General features: G+C 45.5%; 15 non-coding genes and 2 pseudogenes across 15 annotated transcripts; all 17 read left to right on the forward strand.

Annotated features, from left to right (window-relative positions):
- Positions 1-317: 317 nt before the first annotated feature.
- Positions 318-508, forward strand: LOC141274046 (U2 spliceosomal RNA). Its single transcript, XR_012322340.1, has one exon. It is a non-coding gene; the product is annotated as a U2 spliceosomal RNA (small nuclear RNA).
- A 1,112-nt stretch (positions 509-1,620) lies between these two features.
- Positions 1,621-1,811, forward strand: LOC141274047 (U2 spliceosomal RNA). Its single transcript, XR_012322341.1, has one exon. It is a non-coding gene; the product is annotated as a U2 spliceosomal RNA (small nuclear RNA).
- A 1,115-nt stretch (positions 1,812-2,926) lies between these two features.
- Positions 2,927-3,117, forward strand: LOC141149641 (U2 spliceosomal RNA). Its single transcript, XR_012245932.1, has one exon. It is a non-coding gene; the product is annotated as a U2 spliceosomal RNA (small nuclear RNA).
- A 1,115-nt stretch (positions 3,118-4,232) lies between these two features.
- LOC141274048 (U2 spliceosomal RNA) lies at positions 4,233-4,423 on the forward strand. The gene has a single exon (XR_012322342.1). It is a non-coding gene; the product is annotated as a U2 spliceosomal RNA (small nuclear RNA).
- Positions 4,424-5,537: 1,114 nt separating this feature from the next.
- Positions 5,538-5,728, forward strand: LOC141274049 (U2 spliceosomal RNA). Its single transcript, XR_012322343.1, has one exon. It is a non-coding gene; the product is annotated as a U2 spliceosomal RNA (small nuclear RNA).
- A 1,115-nt stretch (positions 5,729-6,843) lies between these two features.
- Positions 6,844-7,034, forward strand: LOC141275397 (U2 spliceosomal RNA). The gene has a single exon (XR_012323640.1). It is a non-coding gene; the product is annotated as a U2 spliceosomal RNA (small nuclear RNA).
- Positions 7,035-8,149: 1,115 nt separating this feature from the next.
- LOC141274050 (U2 spliceosomal RNA) lies at positions 8,150-8,340 on the forward strand. The gene has a single exon (XR_012322344.1). It is a non-coding gene; the product is annotated as a U2 spliceosomal RNA (small nuclear RNA).
- Positions 8,341-9,455: 1,115 nt separating this feature from the next.
- On the forward strand, positions 9,456-9,646 carry LOC141274052 (U2 spliceosomal RNA). The gene has a single exon (XR_012322346.1). It is a non-coding gene; the product is annotated as a U2 spliceosomal RNA (small nuclear RNA).
- Positions 9,647-10,761: 1,115 nt separating this feature from the next.
- Positions 10,762-10,952, forward strand: LOC141274053 (U2 spliceosomal RNA). Its single transcript, XR_012322347.1, has one exon. It is a non-coding gene; the product is annotated as a U2 spliceosomal RNA (small nuclear RNA).
- A 1,115-nt stretch (positions 10,953-12,067) lies between these two features.
- Positions 12,068-12,258, forward strand: LOC141274054 (U2 spliceosomal RNA). Its single transcript, XR_012322348.1, has one exon. It is a non-coding gene; the product is annotated as a U2 spliceosomal RNA (small nuclear RNA).
- Positions 12,259-13,370: 1,112 nt separating this feature from the next.
- On the forward strand, positions 13,371-13,561 carry LOC141274055 (U2 spliceosomal RNA). The gene has a single exon (XR_012322349.1). It is a non-coding gene; the product is annotated as a U2 spliceosomal RNA (small nuclear RNA).
- Positions 13,562-14,676: 1,115 nt separating this feature from the next.
- Positions 14,677-14,867, forward strand: LOC141274056 (U2 spliceosomal RNA). Its single transcript, XR_012322350.1, has one exon. It is a non-coding gene; the product is annotated as a U2 spliceosomal RNA (small nuclear RNA).
- Positions 14,868-15,982: 1,115 nt separating this feature from the next.
- Positions 15,983-16,173, forward strand: LOC141274057 (U2 spliceosomal RNA). Its single transcript, XR_012322351.1, has one exon. It is a non-coding gene; the product is annotated as a U2 spliceosomal RNA (small nuclear RNA).
- A 1,109-nt stretch (positions 16,174-17,282) lies between these two features.
- Positions 17,283-17,473, forward strand: LOC141274058 (U2 spliceosomal RNA). Its single transcript, XR_012322352.1, has one exon. It is a non-coding gene; the product is annotated as a U2 spliceosomal RNA (small nuclear RNA).
- Positions 17,474-18,591: 1,118 nt separating this feature from the next.
- Positions 18,592-18,782, forward strand: LOC141274059 (U2 spliceosomal RNA). The gene has a single exon (XR_012322353.1). It is a non-coding gene; the product is annotated as a U2 spliceosomal RNA (small nuclear RNA).
- A 1,115-nt stretch (positions 18,783-19,897) lies between these two features.
- LOC141151298 (U2 spliceosomal RNA) lies at positions 19,898-19,989 on the forward strand (annotated as a pseudogene).
- A 789-nt stretch (positions 19,990-20,778) lies between these two features.
- On the forward strand, positions 20,779-20,959 carry LOC141150354 (U2 spliceosomal RNA; annotated as a pseudogene).
- Positions 20,960-24,091: the final 3,132 nt, after the last annotated feature.

The raw sequence follows: 24,091 nt of genomic DNA on the forward strand, positions 1-24,091 counted from the left end.
ATGTAATCAGGAGCCCTCCTGCTAAGGGTAGACAGCTGCTCGTTCCACCCCACCCCCCGCCTTAATTGGTTCTCCTCCCTTCCAACGGTGTTGAGGCGGGTGGGAACAGCAGGGGGTGAAGGTGCTGTGTTTAAAGAGGTGGAGTTATGCAGATCTAAAACGCGTGGATTGCAGCAGCAGCAAGCCGAAAAGTGCAGTCATGTAAGGGATCTAGAGGTTGACAACATGTCTTCTTAACAGGAGTCCAGGAGCTCATCTCCACAAATGGACTTTTCAGGATCCTTGGGTGGCTCCGTAGTTTGAAACCAATTCTGGTTATCGCTTCTCGGCCTTTTGGCTAAGATCAAGTGTAGTATCTGTTCTTATCAGTTTAATATCTGATACGTCCCCTATCTGGGGACCATATATTAAATGGATTTTTAGAACAGGGAGATGGAAAAAGAGCTTGCTCTGTCCACTCCACGCATTGACCTGGTATTGCAGTATCTCCAGGACCGGTGCACCCCTTCTTTAATGCAGTTTCTAAAATCAGAAAGAATTGAATTCAATGTTTTTTGTTCATTTTGCTTGTTTGTCGGATTTGGGGATGGACTCTTTGGCTTTGCTTTTCTTCTCCTCATTGGATTTTTCATGTTCAAAGTTGCAGAAGCCAGATTACAAGCTCATTTTGGTTCAACTTCAGCAACTGTGCATTGCATTGCCATGTAATGTGATGCAATGCTATCTTTCTAGCTCTCCCTTTTTACTTCCTTTTGGATAAACAGACATATTAGGCAAGCATTTTGGAGCTTTCACCTAAATAACTACAGGTGGTGAGATAAGCTGCACAATATAATTGACCTTTCAGTATATTGTTGCACACACACCATCTATTTAGCAAATGCCCTTGTTATCAACAGCAGCCTTTTAAACTCACCTGAGCTAACAGGTATGTGCGCTGGTTACTCTGCTGCGCTTAAAATTTCTTTTTTGGTTTGCTACAATGCCTTTTCTGAAACGTTGTCTCCTTCTGCTGGAACACTGACTTCTTTCATTTAATGCCTGCAGACTATAAAAGAGAACCCAACCCAAAAAGTTTGGTTGATTAGTCTGTGGCATTCTGTTAAACTGTTGCTTATGGCGGTCTCTGTGAGCTTCTCAGCGACATTCAGCCAGCCAGGTATCCTGCCTGCAGTAGATGGAATGTGGCAATGGAACGCTGGCTGCGCGTGTCATAATAGGCTCTGAGCCTTTATATACCTGTGCACAGCAGCAGCCACCTTCAGTCTGCTGCTGGACAGCCAGCAGCAGCAGCAGGAGAGGTATGTAATCAGGAGCCCTCCTGCTAAGGGTAGACAGCTGCTCGTTCCACCCCACCCCCCGCCTTAATTGGTTCTCCTCCCTTCCAACGGTGTTGAGGCGGGTGGGAACAGCAGGGGGTGAAGGTGCTGTGTTTAAAGAGGTGGAGTTATGCAGATCTAAAACGCGTGGATTGCAGCAGCAGCAAGCCGAAAAGTGCAGGCATGTAAGGGATCTAGAGGTTGACAACATGTCTTCTTAACGGGAGTCCAGGAGCTCATCTCCACAAATGGACTTTTCAGGATCCTTGGGTGGCTCCGTAGTTTGAAACCAATTCTGGTTATCGCTTCTCGGCCTTTTGGCTAAGATCAAGTGTAGTATCTGTTCTTATCAGTTTAATATCTGATACGTCCCCTATCTGGGGACCATATATTAAATGGATTTTTAGAACAGGGAGATGGAAAAAGAGCTTGCTCTGTCCACTCCACGCATTGACCTGGTATTGCAGTATCTCCAGGACCGGTGCACCCCTTCTTTAATGCAGTTTCTAAAATCAGAAAGAATTGAATTCAATGTTTTTTGTTCATTTTGCTTGTTTGTCGGATTTGGGGATGGACTCTTTGGCTTTGCTTTTCTTCTCCTCATTGGATTTTTCATGTTCAACGTTGCAGAAGCCAGATTACAAGCTCATTTTGGTTCAACTTCAGCAACTGTGCATTGCATTGCCATGTAATGTGATGCAATGCTATCTTTCTAGCTCTCCCTTTTTACTTCCTTTTGGATAAACAGACATATTAGGCAAGCATTTTGGAGCTTTCACCTAAATAACTACAGGTGGTGAGATAAGCTGCACAATATAATTGACCTTTCAGTATATTGTTGCACACACACCATCTATTTAGCAAATGCCCTTGTTATCAACAGCAGCCTTTTAAACTCACCTGAGCTAACAGGTATGTGCGCTGGTTACTCTGCTGCGCTTAAAATTTCTTTTTTGGTTTGCTACAATGCCTTTTCTGAAACGTTGTCTCCTTCTGCTGGAACACTGACTTCTTTCATTTAATGCCTGCAGACTATAAAAGAGAACCCAACCCAAAAAGTTTGGTTGATTAGTCTGTGGCATTCTGTTAAACTGTTGCTTATGGCGGTCTCTGTGAGCTTCTCAGCGACATTCAGCCAGCCAGGTATCCTGCCTGCAGTAGATGGAATGTGGCAATGGAACGCTGGCTGCGCGTGTCATAATAGGCTCTGAGCCTTTATATACCTGTGCACAGCAGCAGCCACCTTCAGTCTGCTGCTGGACAGCCAGCAGCAGCAGCAGCAGGAGAGGTATGTAATCAGGAGCCCTCCTGCTAAGGGTAGACAGCTGCTCGTTCCACCCCACCCCCCGCCTTAATTGGTTCTCCTCCCTTCCAACGGTGTTGAGGCGGGTGGGAACAGCAGGGGGTGAAGGTGCTGTGTTTAAAGAGGTGGAGTTATGCAGATCTAAAACGCGTGGATTGCAGCAGCAGCAAGCCGAAAAGTGCAGGCATGTAAGGGATCTAGAGGTTGACAACATGTCTTCTTAACGGGAGTCCAGGAGCTCATCTCCACAAATGGACTTTTCAGGATCCTTGGGTGGCTCCGTAGTTTGAAACCAATTCTGGTTATCGCTTCTCGGCCTTTTGGCTAAGATCAAGTGTAGTATCTGTTCTTATCAGTTTAATATCTGATACGTCCCCTATCTGGGGACCATATATTAAATGGATTTTTAGAACAGGGAGATGGAAAAAGAGCTTGCTCTGTCCACTCCACGCATTGACCTGGTATTGCAGCATCTCCAGGACCGGTGCACCCCTTCTTTAATGCAGTTTCTAAAATCAGAAAGAATTGAATTCAATGTTTTTTGTTCATTTTGCTTGTTTGTCGGATTTGGGGATGGACTCTTTGGCTTTGCTTTTCTTCTCCTCATTGGATTTTTCATGTTCAAAGTTGCAGAAGCCAGATTACAAGCTCATTTTGGTTCAACTTCAGCAACTGTGCATTGCATTGCCATGTAATGTGATGCAATGCTATCTTTCTAGCTCTCCCTTTTTACTTCCTTTTGGATAAACAGACATATTAGGCAAGCATTTTGGAGCTTTCACCTAAATAACTACAGGTGGTGAGATAAGCTGCACAATATAATTGACCTTTCAGTATATTGTTGCACACACACCATCTATTTAGCAAATGCCCTTGTTATCAACAGCAGCCTTTTAAACTCACCTGAGCTAACAGGTATGTGCGCTGGTTACTCTGCTGCGCTTAAAATTTCTTTTTTGGTTTGCTACAATGCCTTTTCTGAAACGTTGTCTCCTTCTGCTGGAACACTGACTTCTTTCATTTAATGCCTGCAGACTATAAAAGAGAACCCAACCCAAAAAGTTTGGTTGATTAGTCTGTGGCATTCTGTTAAACTGTTGCTTATGGCGGTCTCTGTGAGCTTCTCAGCGACATTCAGCCAGCCAGGTATCCTGCCTGCAGTAGATGGAATGTGGCAATGGAACGCTGGCTGCGCGTGTCATAATAGGCTCTGAGCCTTTATATACCTGTGCACAGCAGCAGCCACCTTCAGTCTGCTGCTGGACAGCCAGCAGCAGCAGCAGCAGGAGAGGTATGTAATCAGGAGCCCTCCTGCTAAGGGTAGACAGCTGCTCGTTCCACCCCACCCCCCGCCTTAATTGGTTCTCCTCCCTTCCAACGGTGTTGAGGCGGGTGGGAACAGCAGGGGGTGAAGTTGCTGTGTTTAAAGAGGTGGAGTTATGCAGATCTAAAACACGTGGATTGCAGCAGCAGCAAGCCGAAAAGTGCAGGCATGTAAGGGATCTAGAGGTTGACAACATGTCTTCTTAACGGGAGTCCAGGAGCTCATCTCCACAAATGGACTTTTCAGGATCCTTGGGTGGCTCCGTAGTTTGAAACCAATTCTGGTTATCGCTTCTCGGCCTTTTGGCTAAGATCAAGTGTAGTATCTGTTCTTATCAGTTTAATATCTGATACGTCCCCTATCTGGGGACCATATATTAAATGGATTTTTAGAACAGGGAGATGGAAAAAGAGCTTGCTCTGTCCACTCCACGCATTGACCTGGTATTGCAGTATCTCCAGGACCGGTGCACCCCTTCTTTAATGCAGTTTCTAAAATCAGAAAGAATTGAATTCAATGTTTTTTGTTCATTTTGCTTGTTTGTCGGATTTGGGGATGGACTCTTTGGCTTTGCTTTTCTTCTCCTCATTGGATTTTTCATGTTCAAAGTTGCAGAAGCCAGATTACAAGCTCATTTTGGTTCAACTTCAGCAACTGTGCATTGCATTGCCATGTAATGTGATGCAATGCTATCTTTCTAGCTCTCCCTTTTTACTTCCTTTTGGATAAACAGACATATTAGCAAGCATTTTGGAGCTTTCACCTAAATAACTACAGGTGGTGAGATAAGCTGCACAATATAATTGACCTTTCAGTATATTGTTGCACACACACCATCTATTTAGCAAATGCCCTTGTTATCAACAGCAGCCTTTTAAACTCACCTGAGCTAACAGGTATGTGCGCTGGTTACTCTGCTGCGCTTAAAATTTCTTTTTTGGTTTGCTACAATGCCTTTTCTGAAACGTTGTCTCCTTCTGCTGGAACACTGACTTCTTTCATTTAATGCCTGCAGACTATAAAAGAGAACCCAACCCAAAAAGTTTGGTTGATTAGTCTGTGGCATTCTGTTAAACTGTTGCTTATGGCGGTCTCTGTGAGCTTCTCAGCGACATTCAGCCAGCCAGGTATCCTGCCTGCAGTAGATGGAATGTGGCAATGGAACGCTGGCTGCGCGTGTCATAATAGGCTCTGAGCCTTTATATACCTGTGCACAGCAGCAGCCACCTTCAGTCTGCTGCTGGACAGCCAGCAGCAGCAGCAGCAGGAGAGGTATGTAATCAGGAGCCCTCCTGCTAAGGGTAGACAGCTGCTCGTTCCACCCCACCCCCCGCCTTAATTGGTTCTCCTCCCTTCCAACGGTGTTGAGGCGGGTGGGAACAGCAGGGGGTGAAGGTGCTGTGTTTAAAGAGGTGGAGTTATGCAGATCTAAAACGCGTGGATTGCAGCAGCAGCAAGCCGAAAAGTGCAGGCATGTAAGGGATCTAGAGGTTGACAACATGTCTTCTTAACGGGAGTCCAGGAGCTCATCTCCACAAATGGACTTTTCAGGATCCTTGGGTGGCTCCGTAGTTTGAAACCAATTCTGGTTATCGCTTCTCGGCCTTTTGGCTAAGATCAAGTGTAGTATCTGTTCTTATCAGTTTAATATCTGATACGTCCCCTATCTGGGGACCATATATTAAATGGATTTTTAGAACAGGGAGATGGAAAAAGAGCTTGCTCTGTCCACTCCACGCATTGACCTGGTATTGCAGTATCTCCAGGACCGGTGCACCCCTTCTTTAATGCAGTTTCTAAAATCAGAAAGAATTGAATTCAATGTTTTTTGTTCATTTTGCTTGTTTGTCGGATTTGGGGATGGACTCTTTGGCTTTGCTTTTCTTCTCCTCATTGGATTTTTCATGTTCAAAGTTGCAGAAGCCAGATTACAAGCTCATTTTGGTTCAACTTCAGCAACTGTGCATTGCATTGCCATGTAATGTGATGCAATGCTATCTTTCTAGCTCTCCCTTTTTACTTCCTTTTGGATAAACAGACATATTAGGCAAGCATTTTGGAGCTTTCACCTAAATAACTACAGGTGGTGAGATAAGCTGCACAATATAATTGACCTTTCAGTATATTGTTGCACACACACCATCTATTTAGCAAATGCCCTTGTTATCAACAGCAGCCTTTTAAACTCACCTGAGCTAACAGGTATGTGCGCTGGTTACTCTGCTGCGCTTAAAATTTCTTTTTTGGTTTGCTACAATGCCTTTTCTGAAACGTTGTCTCCTTCTGCTGGAACACTGACTTCTTTCATTTAATGCCTGCAGACTATAAAAGAGAACCCAACCCAAAAAGTTTGGTTGATTAGTCTGTGGCATTCTGTTAAACTGTTGCTTATGGCGGTCTCTGTGAGCTTCTCAGCGACATTCAGCCAGCCAGGTATCCAGCCTGCAGTAGATGGAATGTGGCAATGGAACGCTGGCTGCGCGTGTCATAATAGGCTCTGAGCCTTTATATACCTGTGCACAGCAGCAGCCACCTTCAGTCTGCTGCTGGACAGCCAGCAGCAGCAGCAGCAGGAGAGGTATGTAATCAGGAGCCCTCCTGCTAAGGGTAGACAGCTGCTCGTTCCACCCCACCCCCCGCCTTAATTGGTTCTCCTCCCTTCCAACGGTGTTGAGGCGGGTGGGAACAGCAGGGGGTGAAGGTGCTGTGTTTAAAGAGGTGGAGTTATGCAGATCTAAAACGCGTGGATTGCAGCAGCAGCAAGCCGAAAAGTGCAGGCATGTAAGGGATCTAGAGGTTGACAACATGTCTTCTTAACGCGAGTCCAGGAGCTCATCTCCACAAATGGACTTTTCAGGATCCTTGGGTGGCTCCGTAGTTTGAAACCAATTCTGGTTATCGCTTCTCGGCCTTTTGGCTAAGATCAAGTGTAGTATCTGTTCTTATCAGTTTAATATCTGATACGTCCCCTATCTGGGGACCATATATTAAATGGATTTTTAGAACAGGGAGATGGAAAAAGAGCTTGCTCTGTCCACTCCACGCATTGACCTGGTATTGCAGTATCTCCAGGACCAGTGCACCCCTTCTTTAATGCAGTTTCTAAAATCAGAAAGAATTGAATTCAATGTTTTTTGTTCATTTTGCTTGTTTGTCGGATTTGGGGATGGACTCTTTGGCTTTGCTTTTCTTCTCCTCATTGGATTTTTCATGTTCAAAGTTGCAGAAGCCAGATTACAAGCTCATTTTGGTTCAACTTCAGCAACTGTGCATTGCATTGCCATGTAATGTGATGCAATGCTATCTTTCTAGCTTTCCCTTTTTACTTCCTTTTGGATAAACAGACATATTAGGCAAGCATTTTGGAGCTTTCACCTAAATAACTACAGGTGGTGAGATAAGCTGCACAATATAATTGACCTTTCAGTATATTGTTGCACACACACCATCTATTTAGCAAATGCCCTTGTTATCAACAGCAGCCTTTTAAACTCACCTGAGCTAACAGGTATGTGCGCTGGTTACTCTGCTGCGCTTAAAATTTCTTTTTTGGTTTGCTACAATGCCTTTTCTGAAACGTTGTCTCCTTCTGCTGGAACACTGACTTCTTTCATTTAATGCCTGCAGACTATAAAAGAGAACCCAACCCAAAAAGTTTGGTTGATTAGTCTGTGGCATTCTGTTAAACTGTTGCTTATGGCGGTCTCTGTGAGCTTCTCAGCGACATTCAGCCAGCCAGGTATCCTGCCTGCAGTAGATGGAATGTGGCAATGGAACGCTGGCTGCGCGTGTCATAATAGGCTCTGAGCCTTTATATACCTGTGCACAGCAGCAGCCACCTTCAGTCTGCTGCTGGACAGCCAGCAGCAGCAGCAGCAGGAGAGGTATGTAATCAGGAGCCCTCCTGCTAAGGGTAGACAGCTGCTCGTTCCACCCCACCCCCCGCCTTAATTGGTTCTCCTCCCTTCCAACGGTGTTGAGGCGGGTGGGAACAGCAGGGGGTGAAGGTGCTGTGTTTAAAGAGGTGGAGTTATGCAGATCTAAAACGCGTGGATTGCAGCAGCAGCAAGCCGAAAAGTGCAGGCATGTAAGGGATCTAGAGGTTGACAACATGTCTTCTTAACGGGAGTCCAGGAGCTCATCTCCACAAATGGACTTTTCAGGATCCTTGGGTGGCTCCGTAGTTTGAAACCAATTCTGGTTATCGCTTCTCGGCCTTTTGGCTAAGATCAAGTGTAGTATCTGTTCTTATCAGTTTAATATCTGATACGTCCCCTATCTGGGGACCATATATTAAATGGATTTTTAGAACAGGGAGATGGAAAAAGAGCTTGCTCTGTCCACTCCACGCATTGACCTGGTATTGCAGTATCTCCAGGACCGGTGCACCCCTTCTTTAATGCAGTTTCTAAAATCAGAAAGAATTGAATTCAATGTTTTTTGTTCATTTTGCTTGTTTGTCGGATTTGGGGATGGACTCTTTGGCTTTGCTTTTCTTCTCCTCATTGGATTTTTCATGTTCAAAGTTGCAGAAGCCAGATTACAAGCTCATTTTGGTTCAACTTCAGCAACTGTGCATTGCATTGCCATGTAATGTGATACAATGCTATCTTTCTAGCTCTCCCTTTTTACTTCCTTTTGGATAAACAGACATATTAGGCAAGCATTTTGGAGCTTTCACCTAAATAACTACAGGTGGTGAGATAAGCTGCACAATATAATTGACCTTTCAGTATATTGTTGCACACACACCATCTATTTAGCAAATGCCCTTGTTATCAACAGCAGCCTTTTAAACTCACCTGAGCTAACAGGTATGTGCGCTGGTTACTCTGCTGCGCTTAAAATTTCTTTTTTGGTTTGCTACAATGCCTTTTCTGAAACGTTGTCTCCTTCTGCTGGAACACTGACTTCTTTCATTTAATGCCTGCAGACTATAAAAGAGAACCCAACCCAAAAAGTTTGGTTGATTAGTCTGTGGCATTCTGTTAAACTGTTGCTTATGGCGGTCTCTGTGAGCTTCTCAGCGACATTCAGCCAGCCAGGTATCCTGCCTGCAGTAGATGGAATGTGGCAATGGAACGCTGGCTGCGCGTGTCATAATAGGCTCTGAGCCTTTATATACCTGTGCACAGCAGCAGCCACCTTCAGTCTGCTGCTGGACAGCCAGCAGCAGCAGCAGCAGGAGAGGTATGTAATCAGGAGCCCTCCTGCTAAGGGTAGACAGCTGCTCGTTCCACCCCACCCCCCGCCTTAATTGGTTCTCCTCCCTTCCAACGGTGTTGAGGCGGGTGGGAACAGCAGGGGGTGAAGGTGCTGTGTTTAAAGAGGTGGAGTTATGCAGATCTAAAACGCGTGGATTGCAGCAGCAGCAAGCCGAAAAGTGCAGGCATGTAAGGGATCTAGAGGTTGACAACATGTCTTCTTAACGGGAGTCCAGGAGCTCATCTCCACAAATGGACTTTTCAGGATCCTTGGGTGGCTCCGTAGTTTGAAACCAATTCTGGTTATCGCTTCTCGGCCTTTTGGCTAAGATCAAGTGTAGTATCTGTTCTTATCAGTTTAATATCTGATACGTCCCCTATCTGGGGACCATATATTAAATGGATTTTTAGAACAGGGAGATGGAAAAAGAGCTTGCTCTGTCCACTCCACGCATTGACCTGGTATTGCAGTATCTCCAGGACCGGTGCACCCCTTCTTTAATGCAGTTTCTAAAATCAGAAAGAATTGAATTCAATGTTTTTTGTTCATTTTGCTTGTTTGTCGGATTTTGGGATGGACTCTTTGGCTTTGCTTTTCTTCTCCTCATTGGATTTTTCATGTTCAAAGTTGCAGAAGCCAGATTACAAGCTCATTTTGGTTCAACTTCAGCAACTGTGCATTGCATTGCCATGTAATGTGATGCAATGCTATCTTTCTAGCTCTCCCTTTTTACTTCCTTTTGGATAAACAGACATATTAGGCAAGCATTTTGGAGCTTTCACCTAAATAACTACAGGTGGTGAGATAAGCTGCACAATATAATTGACCTTTCAGTATATTGTTGCACACACACCATCTATTTAGCAAATGCCCTTGTTATCAACAGCAGCCTTTTAAACTCACCTGAGCTAACAGGTATGTGCGCTGGTTACTCTGCTGCGCTTAAAATTTCTTTTTTGGTTTGCTACAATGCCTTTTCTGAAACGTTGTCTCCTTCTGCTGGAACACTGACTTCTTTCATTTAATGCCTGCAGACTATAAAAGAGAACCCAACCCAAAAAGTTTGGTTGATTAGTCTGTGGCATTCTGTTAAACTGTTGCTTATGGCGGTCTCTGTGAGCTTCTCAGCGACATTCAGCCAGCCAGGTATCCTGCCTGCAGTAGATGGAATGTGGCAATGGAACGCTGGCTGCGCGTGTCATAATAGGCTCTGAGCCTTTATATACCTGTGCACAGCAGCAGCCACCTTCAGTCTGCTGCTGGACAGCCAGCAGCAGCAGCAGCAGGAGAGGTATGTAATCAGGAGCCCTCCTGCTAAGGGTAGACAGCTGCTCGTTCCACCCCACCCCCCGCCTTAATTGGTTCTCCTCCCTTCCAACGGTGTTGAGGCGGGTGGGAACAGCAGGGGGTGAAGGTGCTGTGTTTAAAGAGGTGGAGTTATGCAGATCTAAAACGCGTGGATTGCAGCAGCAGCAAGCCGAAAAGTGCAGGCATGTAAGGGATCTAGAGGTTGACAACATGTCTTCTTAACGGGAGTCCAGGAGCTCATCTCCACAAATGGACTTTTCAGGATCCTTGGGTGGCTCCGTAGTTTGAAACCAATTCTGGTTATCGCTTCTCGGCCTTTTGGCTAAGATCAAGTGTAGTATCTGTTCTTATCAGTTTAATATCTGATACGTCCCCTATCTGGGGACCATATATTAAATGGATTTTTAGAACAGGGAGATGGAAAAAGAGCTTGCTCTGTCCACTCCACGCATTGACCTGGTATTGCAGTATCTCCAGGACCGGTGCACCCCTTCTTTAATGCAGTTTCTAAAATCAGAAAGAATTGAATTCAATGTTTTTTGTTCATTTTGCTTGTTTGTCGGATTTGGGGATGGACTCTTTGGCTTTGCTTTTCTTCTCCTCATTGGATTTTTCATGTTCAAAGTTGCAGAAGCCAGATTACAAGCTCATTTTGGTTCAACTTCAGCAACTGTGCATTGCATTGCCATGTAATGTGATGCAATGCTATCTTTCTAGCTCTCCCTTTTTACTTCCTTTTGGATAAACAGACATATTAGGCAAGCATTTTGGAGCTTTCACCTAAATAACTACAGGTGGTGAGATAAGCTGCACAATATAATTGACCTTTCAGTATATTGTTGCACACACACCATCTATTTAGCAAATGCCCTTGTTATCAACAGCAGCCTTTTAAACTCACCTGAGCTAACAGGTATGTGCGCTGGTTACTCTGCTGCGCTTAAAATTTCTTTTTTGGTTTGCTACAATGCCTTTTCTGAAACGTTGTCTCCTTCTGCTGGAACACTGACTTCTTTCATTTAATGCCTGCAGACTATAAAAGAGAACCCAACCCAAAAAGTTTGGTTGATTAGTCTGTGGCATTCTGTTAAACTGTTGCTTATGGTGGTCTCTGTGAGCTTCTCAGCGACATTCAGCCAGCCAGGTATCCTGCCTGCAGTAGATGGAATGTGGCAATGGAACGCTGGCTGCGCGTGTCATAATAGGCTCTGAGCCTTTATATACCTGTGCACAGCAGCAGCCACCTTCAGTCTGCTGCTGGACAGCCAGCAGCAGCAGCAGCAGGAGAGGTATGTAATCAGGAGCCCTCCTGCTAAGGGTAGACAGCTGCTCGTTCCACCCCACCCCCCGCCTTAATTGGTTCTCCTCCCTTCCAACGGTGTTGAGGCGGGTGGGAACAGCACGGGGTGAAGGTGCTGTGTTTAAAGAGGTGGAGTTATGCAGATCTAAAACGCGTGGATTGCAGCAGCAGCAAGCCGAAAAGTGCAGGCATGTAAGGGATCTAGAGGTTGACAACATGTCTTCTTAAAGGGAGTCCAGGAGCTCATCTCCACAAATGGACTTTTCAGGATCCTTGGGTGGCTCCGTAGTTTGAAACCAATTCTGGTTATCGCTTCTCGGCCTTTTGGCTAAGATCAAGTGTAGTATCTGTTCTTATCAGTTTAATATCTGATACGTCCCCTATCTGGGGACCATATATTAAATGGATTTTTAGAACAGGGAGATGGAAAAAGAGCTTGCTCTGTCCACTCCACGCATTGACCTGGTATTGCAGTATCTCCAGGACCGGTGCACCCCTTCTTTAATGCAGTTTCTAAAATCAGAAAGAATTGAATTCAATGTTTTTTGTTCATTTTGCTTGTTTGTCGGATTTGGGGATGGACTCTTTGGCTTTGCTTTTCTTCTCCTCATTGGATTTTTCATGTTCAAAGTTGCAGAAGCCAGATTACAAGCTCATTTTGGTTCAACTTCAGCAACTGTGCATTGCATTGCCATGTAATGTGATGCAATGCTATCTTTCTAGCTCTCCCTTTTTACTTCCTTTTGGATAAACAGACATATTAGGCAAGCATTTTGGAGCTTTCACCTAAATAACTACAGGTGGTGAGATAAGCTGCACAATATAATTGACCTTTCAGTACATTGTTGCACACACACCATCTATTTAGCAAATGCCCTTGTTATCAACAGCAGCCTTTTAAACTCACCTGAGCTAACAGGTATGTGCGCTGGTTACTCTGCTGCGCTTAAAATTTCTTTTTTGGTTTGCTACAATGCCTTTTCTGAAACGTTGTCTCCTTCTGCTGGAACACTGACTTCTTTCATTTAATGCCTGCAGACTATAAAAGAGAACCCAACCCAAAAAGTTTGGTTGATTAGTCTGTGGCATTCTGTTAAACTGTTGCTTATGGCGGTCTCTGTGAGCTTCTCAGCGACATTCAGCCAGCCAGGTATCCTGCCTGCAGTAGATGGAATGTGGCAATGGAACGCTGGCTGCGCGTGTCATAATAGGCTCTGAGCCTTTATATACCTGTGCACAGCAGCAGCCACCTTCAGTCTGCTGCTGGACAGCCAGCAGCAGCAGCAGGAGAGGTATGTAATCAGGAGCCCTCCTGCTAAGGGTAGACAGCTGCTCGTTCCACCCCACCCCCCGCCTTAATTGGTTCTCCTCCCTTCCAACGGTGTTGAGGCGGGTGGGAACAGCAGGGGGTGAAGGTGCTGTGTTTAAAGAGGTGGAGTTATGCAGATCTAAAACGCGTGGATTGCAGCAGCAGCAAGCCGAAAAGTGCAGGCATGTAAGGGATCTAGAGGTTGACAACATGTCTTCTTAACGGGAGTCCAGGAGCTCATCTCCACAAATGGACTTTTCAGGATCCTTGGGTGGCTCCGTAGTTTGAAACCAATTCTGGTTATCGCTTCTCGGCCTTTTGGCTAAGATCAAGTGTAGTATCTGTTCTTATCAGTTTAATATCTGATACGTCCCCTATCTGGGGACCATATATTAAATGGATTTTTAGAACAGGGAGATGGAAAAAGAGCTTGCTCTGTCCACTCCACGCATTGACCTGGTATTGCAGTATCTCCAGGACCGGTGCACCCCTTCTTTAATGCAGTTTCTAAAATCAGAAAGAATTGAATTCAATGTTTTTTGTTCATTTTGCTTGTTTGTCGGATTTGGGGATGGACTCTTTGGCTTTGCTTTTCTTCTCCTCATTGGATTTTTCATGTTCAAAGTTGCAGAAGCCAGATTACAAGCTCATTTTGGTTCAACTTCAGCAACTGTGCATTGCATTGCCATGTAATGTGATGCAATGCTATCTTTCTAGCTCTCCCTTTTTACTTCCTTTTGGATAAACAGACATATTAGGCAAGCATTTTGGAGCTTTCACCTAAATAACTACAGGTGGTGAGATAAGCTGCACAATATAATTGACCTTTCAGTATATTGTTGCACACACACCATCTATTTAGCAAATGCCCTTGTTATCAACAGCAGCCTTTTAAACTCACCTGAGCTAACAGGTATGTGCGCTGGTTACTCTGCTGCGCTTAAAATTTCTTTTTTGGTTTGCTACAATGCCTTTTCTGAAACGTTGTCTCCTTCTGCTGGAACACTGACTTCTTTCATTTAATGCCTGCAGACTATAAAAGAGAACCCAACCCAAAAAGTTTGGTTGATTAGTCTGTGGCATTCTGTTAAACTGTTGCTTATGGCGGTCTCTGTGAGCTTCTCAGCGACATTCAGCCAGCCAGGTATCCTGCCTGCAGTAGATGGAATGTGGCAATGGAACGCTGGCTGCGCGTGTCATAATAGGCTCTGAGCCTTTATATACCTGTGCACAGCAGCAGCCACCTTCAGTCTGCTGCTGGACAGCCAGCAGCAGCAGCAGCAGGAGAGGTATGTAATCAGGAGCCCTCCTGCTAAGGGTAGACAGCTGCTCGTTCCACCCCACCCCCCGCCTTAATTGGTTCTCCTCCCTTCCAACGGTGTTGAGGCGGGTGGGAACAGCAGGGGGTGAAGGTGCTGTGTTTAAAGAGGTGGAGTTATGCAGATCTAAAACGCGTGGATTGCAGCAGCAGCAAGCCGAAAAGTGCAGGCATGTAAGGGATCTAGAGGTTGACAACATGTCTTCTTAACGGGAGTCCAGGAGCTCATCTCCACAAATGGACTTTTCAGGATCCTTGGGTGGCTCCGTAGTTTGAAACCAATTCTGGTTATCGCTTCTCGGCCTTTTGGCTAAGATCAAGTGTAGTATCTGTTCTTATCAGTTTAATATCTGATACGTCCCCTATCTGGGGACCATATATTAAATGGATTTTTAGAACAGGGAGATGGAAAAAGAGCTTGCTCTGTCCACTCCACGCATTGACCTGGTATTGCAGTATCTCCAGGACCGGTGCACCCCTTCTTTAATGCAGTTTCTAAAATCAGAAAGAATTGAATTCAATGTTTTTTGTTCATTTTGCTTGTTTGTCGGATTTGGGGATGGACTCTTTGGCTTTGCTTTTCTTCTCCTCATTGGATTTTTCATGTTCAAAGTTGCAGAAGCCAGATTACAAGCTCATTTTGGTTCAACTTCAGCAACTGTGCATTGCATTGCCATGTAATGTGATGCAATGCTATCTTTCTAGCTCTCCCTTTTTACTTCCTTTTGGATAAACAGACATATTAGGCAAGCATTTTGGAGCTTTCACCTAAATAACTACAGGTGGTGAGATAAGCTGCACAATATAATTGACCTTTCAGTATATTGTTGCACACACACCATCTATTTAGCAAATGCCCTTGTTATCAACAGCAGCCTTTTAAACTCACCTGAGCTAACAGGTATGTGCGCTGGTTACTCTGCTGCGCTTAAAATTTCTTTTTTGGTTTGCTACAATGCCTTTTCTGAAACGTTGTCTCCTTCTGCTGGAACACTGACTTCTTTCATTTAATGCCTGCAGACTATAAAAGAGAACCCAACCCAAAAAGTTTGGTTGATTAGTCTGTGGCATTCTGTTAAACTGTTGCTTATGGCGGTCTCTGTGAGCTTCTCAGCGACATTCAGCCAGCCAGGTATCCTGCCTGCAGTAGATGGAATGTGGCAATGGAACGCTGGCTGCGCGTGTCATAATAGGCTCTGAGCCTTTATATACCTGTGCACAGCAGCAGCCACCTTCAGTCTGCTGCTGGACAGCCAGCAGCAGCAGCAGCAGGAGAGGTATGTAATCAGGAGCCCTCCTGCTAAGGGTAGACAGCTGCTCGTTCCACCCCACCCCCCGCCTTAATTGGTTCTCCTCCCTTCCAACGGTGTTGAGGCGGGTGGGAACAGCAGGGGGTGAAGGTGCTGTGTTTAAAGAGGTGGAGTTATGCAGATCTAAAACGCGTGGATTGCAGCAGCAGCAAGCCGAAAAGTGCAGGCATGTAAGGGATCTAGAGGTTGACAACATGTCTTCTTAACGGGAGTCCAGGAGCTCATCTCCACAAATGGACTTTTCAGGATCCTTGGGTGGCTCCGTAGTTTGAAACCAATTCTGGTTATCGCTTCTCGGCCTTTTGGCTAAGATCAAGTGTAGTATCTGTTCTTATCAGTTTAATATCTGATACGTCCCCTATCTGGGGACCATATATTAAATGGATTTTTAGAACAGGGAGATGGAAAAAGAGCTTGCTCTGTCCACTCCACGCATTGACCTGGTATTGCAGTATCTCCAGGACCGGTGCACCCCTTCTTTAATGCAGTTTCTAAAATCAGAAAGAATTGAATTCAATGTTTTTTCTTCATTTTGCTTGTTTGTCGGATTTGGGGATGGACTCTTTGGCTTTGCTTTTCTTCTCCTCATTGGATTTTTCATGTTCAAAGTTGCAGAAGCCAGATTACAAGCTCATTTTGGTTCAACTTCAGCAACTGTGCATTGCATTGCCATGTAATGTGATGCAATGCTATCTTTCTAGCTCTCCCTTTTTACTTCCTTTTGGATAAACAGACATATTAGGCAAGCATTTTGGAGCTTTCACCTAAATAACTACAGGTGGTGAGATAAGCTGCACAATATAATTGACCTTTCAGTATATTGTTGCACACACACCATCTATTTAGCAAATGCCCTTGTTATCAACAGCAGCCTTTTAAACTCACCTGAGCTAACAGGTATGTGCGCTGGTTACTCTGCTGCGCTTAAAATTTCTTTTTTGGTTTGCTACAATGCCTTTTCTGAAACGTTGTCTCCTTCTGCTGGAACACTGACTTCTTTCATTTAATGCCTGCAGACTATAAAAGAGAACCCAACCCAAAAAGTTTGGTTGATTAGTCTGTGGCATTCTGTTAAACTGTTGCTTATGGCGGTCTCTGTGAGCTTCTCAGCGACATTCAGCCAGCCAGGTATCCTGCCTGCAGTAGATGGAATGTGGCAATGGAACGCTGGCTGCGCGTGTCATAATAGGCTCTGAGCCTTTATATACCTGTGCACAGCAGCAGCCACCTTCAGTCTGCTGCTGGACAGCCAGCAGCAGCAGGAGAGGTATGTAATCAGGAGCCCTCCTGCTAAGGGTAGACAGCTGCTCGTTCCACCCCACCCCCCGCCTTAATTGGTTCTCCTCCCTTCCAACGGTGTTGAGGCGGGTGGGAACAGCAGGGGGTGAAGGTGCTGTGTTTAAAGAGGTGGAGTTATGCAGATCTAAAACGCGTGGATTGCAGCAGCAGCAAGCCGAAAAGTGCAGGCATGTAAGGGATCTAGAGGTTGACAACATGTCTTCTTAACGGGAGTCCAGGAGCTCATCTCCACAAATGGACTTTTCAGGATCCTTGGGTGGCTCCGTAGTTTGAAACCAATTCTGGTTATCGCTTCTCGGCCTTTTGGCTAAGATCAAGTGTAGTATCTGTTCTTATCAGTTTAATATCTGATACGTCCCCTATCTGGGGACCATATATTAAATGGATTTTTAGAACAGGGAGATGGAAAAAGAGCTTGCTCTGTCCACTCCACGCATTGACCTGGTATTGCAGTATCTCCAGGACCGGTGCACCCCTTCTTTAATGCAGTTTCTAAAATCAGAAAGAATTGAATTCAATGTTTTTTGTTCATTTTGCTTGTTTGTCGGATTTGGGGATGGACTCTTTGGCTTTGCTTTTCTTCTCCTCATTGGATTTTTCATGTTCAAAGTTGCAGAAGCCAGATTACAAGCTCATTTTGGTTCAACTTCAGCAACTGTGCATTGCATTGCCATGTAATGTGATGCAATGCTATCTTTCTAGCTCTCCCTTTTTACTTCCTTTTGGATAAACAGACATATTAGGCAAGCATTTTGGAGCTTTCACCTAAATAACTACAGGTGGTGAGATAAGCTGCACAATATAATTGACCTTTCAGTATATTGTTGCACACACACCATCTATTTAGCAAATGCCCTTGTTATCAACAGCAGCCTTTTAAACTCACCTGAGCTAACAGGTATGTGCGCTGGTTACTCTGCTGCGCTTAAAATTTCTTTTTTGGTTTGCTACAATGCCTTTTCTGAAACGTTGTCTCCTTCTGCTGGAACACTGACTTCTTTCATTTAATGCCTGCAGACTATAAAAGAGAACCCAACCCAAAAAGTTTGGTTGATTAGTCTGTGGCATTCTGTTAAACTGTTGCTTATGGCGGTCTCTGTGAGCTTCTCAGCGACATTCAGCCAGCCAGGTATCCTGCCTGCAGTAGATGGAATGTGGCAATGGAACGCTGGCTGCGCGTGTCATAATAGGCTCTGAGCCTTTATATACCTGTGCACAGCAGCAGCCACCTTCAGTCTGCTGCTGGACAGCCAGCAGCAGCAGCAGCAGCAGGAGAGGTATGTAATCAGGAGCCCTCCTGCTAAGGGTAGACAGCTGCTCGTTCCACCCCACCCCCCGCCTTAATTGGTTCTCCTCCCTTCCAACGGTGTTGAGGCGGGTGGGAACAGCAGGGGGTGAAGGTGCTGTGTTTAAAGAGGTGGAGTTATGCAGATCTAAAACGCGTGGATTGCAGCAGCAGCAAGCCGAAAAGTGCAGGCATGTAAGGGATCTAGAGGTTGACAACATGTCTTCTTAACGGGAGTCCAGGAGCTCATCTCCACAAATGGACTTTTCAGGATCCTTGGGTGGCTCCGTAGTTTGAAACCAATTCTGGTTATCGCTTCTCGGCCTTTTGGCTAAGATCAAGTGTAGTATCTGTTCTTATCAGTTTAATATCTGATACGTCCCCTATCTGGGGACCATATATTAAATGGATTTTTAGAACAGGGAGATGGAAAAAGAGCTTGCTCTGTCCACTCCACGCATTGACCTGGTATTGCAGTATCTCCAGGACCGGTGCACCCCTTCTTTAATGCAGTTTCTAAAATCAGAAAGAATTGAATTCAATGTTTTTTGTTCATTTTGCTTGTTTGTCGGATTTGGGGATGGACTCTTTGGCTTTGCTTTTCTTCTCCTCATTGGATTTTTCATGTTCAAAGTTGCAGAAGCCAGATTACAAGCTCATTTTGGTTCAACTTCAGCAACTGTGCATTGCATTGCCATGTAATGTGATGCAATGCTATCTTTCTAGCTCTCCCTTTTTACTTCCTTTTGGATAAACAGACATATTAGGCAAGCATTTTGGAGCTTTCACCTAAATAACTACAGGTGGTGAGATAAGCTGCACAATATAATTGACCTTTCAGTATATTGTTGCACACACACCATCTATTTAGCAAATGCCCTTGTTATCAACAGCAGCCTTTTAAACTCACCTGAGCTAACAGGTATGTGCGCTGGTTACTCTGCTGCGCTTAAAATTTCTTTTTTGGTTTGCTACAATGCCTTTTCTGAAACGTTGTCTCCTTCTGCTGGAACACTGACTTCTTTCATTTAATGCCTGCAGACTATAAAAGAGAACCCAACCCAAAAAGTTTGGTTGATTAGTCTGTGGCATTCTGTTAAACTGTTGCTTATGGCGGTCTCTGTGAGCTTCTCAGCGACATTCAGCCAGCCAGGTATCCTGCCTGCAGTAGATGGAATGTGGCAATGGAACGCTGGCTGCGAGTGTCATAATAGGCTCTGAGCCTTTATATACCTGTGCACAGCAGCAGCCACCTTCAGTGTGCTGCTGGACAGCCAGCAGCAGCAGCAGCAGGAGAGGTATGTAATCAGGAGCCCTCCTGCTAAGGGTAGACAGCTGCTCGTTCCACCCCACCCCCCGCCTTAATTGGTTCTCCTCCCTTCCAACGGTGTTGAGGCGGGTGGGAACAGCAGGGGGTGAAGGTGCTGTGTTTAAAGAGGTGGAGTTATGCAGATCTAAAACGCGTGGATTGCAGCAGCAGCAAGCCGAAAAGTGCAGGCATGTAAGGGATCTAGAGGTTGACAACATGTCTTCTTAACGGGAGTCCAGGAGCTCATCTCCACAAATGGACTTTTCAGGATCCTTGGGTGGCTCCGTAGTTTGAAACCAATTCTGGTTATCGCTTCTCGGCCTTTTGGCTAAGATCAAGTGTAGTATCTTTCGAAAAGGCGGTTTTGGATGTCGGCCGCCCTAGTAGATTGATACATTATGCACACTGGGGTTTAGGCGCTTGTTAGTACGCCAGGTGGCTAATATAGTCATCTGGTGGAAAGCATGGCCCCCCAGGATCGACGCCATTGGGCCGGGGAAGATCGAAAGCCCGAAGTGTGAAGTGCCCCAGGAGTGGTGACCCTGGGGTGCCTTAACTCACTGGGATTGGGAACCCCACTTGAGTTTATGGCACATTTGCACAAGCACTTCAAATTTTCTTTCTTCGCACACACCCTTATTCCGGGCCTTCTGGCCTTAGGATGGGGAATTTTTCAATTCCCGGTCGAAGGTCCGGGCAGTATTATACTGTGAAACTTTCACTATTTATTTAATTTCTTTGTCACTGTGTGTCCACTTATTCACGTGTGTCACGTCCTACTAGGATTTTGTCGGGATGCGGTTCCCTTACGGGTTCCTCTCTTGGCAGGTCTAGGGGGGGAGTGTGTGGCCATCAGGTTCCGCTCCCCCCTGAACCCCCCTGGCTCTCCTCTTTTGGGAGGAGAGCGTTGTTGGCTCCCCTCTTCCGGGAGGGGAGCACAGTCTTTGGCTCCCAGTGCCTTGCTCGGGTGAGAACTCGGGCAGGTGCTGGGGGTAAGATTGGGTCGCCTCTGGCTTCGGCTGGAGGTGGCTTTTTGTCCCTGTTCCTCGCTGTGGCCTTTTGGCTCGGAGGGACGGGGAATGGTTTGGGGGACCCTTCTCCTTTTGGAGAGGGTTTCAAGAAGACCAGCATCCTAGTGCACTTTTTTTGTGGCACTTGTCACTTTTTTAAGCGCACTCGGGTTTTGTACACGAATTCGGGCTTTCGATAAAAAAAAATCTGTTCTTATCAGTTTAATATCTGATACGTCCCCTATCTGGGGACCATATATTAAATGGATTTTTAGAACAGGGAGATGGAAAAAGAGCTTGCTCTGTCCACTCCACGCATTGACCTGGTATTGCAGTATCTCCAGGACCGGTGCACCCCTTCTTTAATGCAGTTTCTAAAATCAGAAAGAATTGAATTCAATGTTTTTTGTTCATTTTGCTTGTTTGTCGGATTTGGGGATGGACTCTTTGGCTTTGCTTTTCTTCTCCTCATTGGATTTTTCATGTTCAAAGTTGCAGAAGCCAGATTACAAGCTCATTTTGGTTCAACTTCAGCAACTGTGCATTGCATTGCCATGTAATGTGATGCAATGCTATCTTTCTAGCTCTCCCTTTTTACTTCCTTTTGGATAAACAGACATATTAGGCAAGCATTTTGGAGCTTTCACCTAAATAACTACAGGTGGTGAGATAAGCTGCACAATATAATTGACCTTTCAGTATATTGTTGCACACACACCATCTATTTAGCAAATGCCCTTGTTATCAACAGCAGCCTTTTAAACTCACCTGAGCTAACAGGTATGTGCGCTGGTTACTCTGCTGCGCTTAAAATTTCTTTTTTGGTTTGCTACAATGCCTTTTCTGAAACGTTGTCTCCTTCTGCTGGAACACTGACTTCTTTCATTTAATGCCTGCAGACTATAAAAGAGAACCCAACCCAAAAAGTTTGGTTGATTAGTCTGTGGCATTCTGTTAAACTGTTGCTTATGGCGGTCTCTGTGAGCTTCTCAGCGACATTCAGCCAGCCAGGTATCCTGCCTGCAGTAGATGGAATGTGGCAATGGAACGCTGGCTGCGCGTGTCATAATAGGCTCTGAGCCTTTATATACCTGTGCACAGCAGCAGCCACCTTCAGTCTGCTGCTGGACAGCCAGCAGCAGCAGCAGCAGGAGAGGTATGTAATCAGGAGCCCTCCTGCTAAGGGTAGACAGCTGCTCGTTCCACCCCACCCCCCGCCTTAATTGGTTCTCCTCCCTTCCAACGGTGTTGAGGCGGGTGGGAACAGCAGGGGGTGAAGGTGCTGTGTTTAAAGAGGTGGAGTTATGCAGATCTAAAACGCGTGGATTGCAGCAGCAGCAAGCCGAAAAGTGCAGGCATGTAAGGGATCTAGAGGTTGACAACATGTCTTCTTAACGGGAGTCCAGGAGCTCATCTCCACAAATGGACTTTTCAGGATCCTTGGGTGGCTCCGTAGTTTGAAACCAATTCTGGTTATCGCTTCTCGGCCTTTTGGCTCAGATCAAGTGTCTGGACATCAGGTTCCTTGAGTGCTAGCCCTCGGCCTTCCAGCATCGCCACTCCGGTGGCTTAAGCTGGATGCTGCTATAGGGGGAGAGTGAGGAGGAAACGGGAAGGCGATTTCCGTGGCTGACTATGGGAGTCAAGCTGAAATTTGCTGGGACCGGGGACCCCCGGGTCAAGAATGGATTTCGCATTGAGATTTCCGAGGAGAAGAAGGGACATTTTTCCATGTCCTACCTGGTGAATGCCATCTTCTATGAAGCATTAAAGATTAAGAAGTCGGACATTCTTTGCCTGCAGGAATTTAGAAGTCATGGAAGGTATGTGCTGGTTCTTTCTACTATGGCTGCTTGCCAAAATCTTTATAGAACCTTGAAAGGCCATACTGAGAACTCCCTCCTAGATGGACTCACTTTTACTGTCCTCTATTCAAAGGGGGATGTTCCTGTTGTTGTGTTTATGCACAATCCCTTTATCCCCCAGGAGGACATTACTGTATTCTTGAGGAGGCATTGTACTTATGTGCATTTTTCCCACAAGATCTCGAATGAAGAAGGCTTGTGGACTGGCAAATACAAGTACTTTGTTCGTTTTGCTACAGACCCCGAGGGGCCAGGGGGCATACATTATCCTCCTATGAGTTTCTCTATTGGGAGAGACACTGGTTTCTTGTACTTTCCTGATGCTCCTTTTTTCTGCAGAAGATGTAACAAGTATGGTCATGTCCAGGAGTCCTGCAGGTATCCGCCAACCTGCAGGAGGTGTAACACGTCTGGTCATATGGCGAAAGACTGCAAGAACCAGGTAAAGTGTGATGCTTGTGGTGAGGAGGGGCATGTTCTTAGGCAGTGTCAAGCTAGAACCACTCCTAAGTCTTTTGCTCAAGTGGTCGCGGAGGGGCCTGCTGTTCCTTCGACTTCTACTAGGGTTCCACAAGGTCCCCTTCCGGATGTCGGGGAGGCAACTGCTCCCCAAGAGGAAGAGGATGGCACTCAGATGGACGACATATTTGAAGATGCCCAGCTTCAGCCTCCTGCGTCAGGAGGCTTTGACATGGTGATTCCAGAGGTGATGTCACCTTTCCCTCCCCAGTTTGGTGTCCATGGTGAGGGGGAAATGGACTTGTCCAATTCTCCTGTCATATCTTGGTGCAATACTGCTTCAGAGGAGATCGGGGGCGGTGGCCAAGGGGACTTGTCTGCTGTCCGTTTCTCTGATGAGGAGGATCCTGATGTGGTCAAGAAGAAGCCAAGGACTGAGTGTTCATCCATTGCTGCCGTGTGTGATAGCCCGGTGGACTCTCGTGCTTACCCGTCAGATGTATTTTCTCCTGACATTGTTACATTTGGCATTCAGCCAGATGGTAATAGCTTTGCTTTGCTTGATGAAGGTTGAGTTGATGTTTTCTTTCTTTTTTTTTTCAGGTTATGTGTGATCCCCTTTAGTTATGCCGCATCATTCTGGATGGGACATTGTGTCCCTTAATGTTAGGCAAATTAGATCTGTTACCCGAAGAACAACAGTTCTGGATTATCTAAAGGGTTTGAGTGCAGATGTCTATTGTCTACAAGAGTGTGGGATTACTGAATCTCCAGGGGATAAGGACTGGCCTTATGGCCAGTATGTTTGGTCGGGGTCCAGCTTTAACAAAAATGATGGTGTGGGGATTTTAGTTGGTAATAAGAATATTACTATCGATAGTTACACGGTTGTGGAGGTGGGTCGCTGCATTATTGTTTTTTTGAGTTATAGGGGGTGGAAGGTTAGAATGATTAATTTATATTGTCCTACTAAAAAAGAGGAGCGGCTTGCTCTTCTTGAGAAATTGAGTTTTTTTCTCCCTGGAAAAATTCCTACAGTTTTTGTTGGTGACTGTAATTGTGTCACAGAAGGTAATGTGGACATTACGGGAAAAAAGTTATCTCAACTTATTTCTGATTTTTCTTTCTTAGACGCTGCAATACTTGAGTATGGCATTCCACCACCGCC

The sequence above is a fragment of the Phyllobates terribilis genome, unplaced genomic scaffold, assembly GCF_046119375.1.
Source record: "Phyllobates terribilis strain yellow unplaced genomic scaffold, ASM4611937v1 Scaffold_5__5_contigs__length_657084704, whole genome shotgun sequence".
NCBI classification, from domain to species: Eukaryota; Metazoa; Chordata; class Amphibia; order Anura; family Dendrobatidae; genus Phyllobates; species Phyllobates terribilis.